The sequence below is a fragment of the Octopus bimaculoides genome, chromosome 25 (assembly GCF_001194135.2).
Source record: "Octopus bimaculoides isolate UCB-OBI-ISO-001 chromosome 25, ASM119413v2, whole genome shotgun sequence".
Lineage (NCBI taxonomy): Eukaryota > Metazoa > Mollusca > Cephalopoda > Octopoda > Octopodidae > Octopus > Octopus bimaculoides.
The window spans coordinates 13,285,201-13,285,923 of record NC_069005.1 but is presented as its reverse complement, the minus strand read 5'-3'; positions in this window follow the sequence as shown (position 1 = coordinate 13,285,923).

The following is a 723-nucleotide window of genomic DNA, read 5'->3' as shown; positions in this document are numbered from 1 at the left end:
ATATATATATATATATAGGCAGTTGCTTATATCCAGTTGACTACTCCTAATGTTTTCTTTCCTCCATGAGGAAAAGGGATACATATGATAATGTTTATGACCATACCTAGCCATGAGATGTCAACTCACTCTTGTCCTTTATTCAAAATAGACACAGTCTCCTAGTCTTCGATTTAGTAGTTGATAAAGAGATAAATGAATTAGAAATTAATCACAATCCCTTACATCTCTATGACACCAATAGGCTTCATGCGATTCTTGGAAGTGTAGTCTATTATTAGCTACAACAGCGACAACATGAATTCGTCCTTCTTGGTCTATTAAAATATCTGAGAAAAATTATATTAATTTGTCCTATTGGTTAAAATTCTATTTATTTATTTGTACAGCTCAAGATGGCACTGCATTTAAATTGATGTAATCATTGCATAGTTCACTTAAATGAATCCACTTGAGACGGTCGTACTGCATCACTACTTGATATCCTGTTGCTTTTTTGACTTTATATCATATATATATATATATATATAATAGAAAATAAAGTAAATCTCGAACGCATTATAAAGCTGTCAAAACAGCTCAGAAGATTGAAAATTCCCTTAGGAGATGGCTATCTTGAACTTCTGAAATTCCAGCTGAGCTATTTCTGTACCGTTATGATAAGATACCCCTGCCCATAAATGCCGTCTTTTATAACGCTAAATAATTGCTTCGATTCTTTGT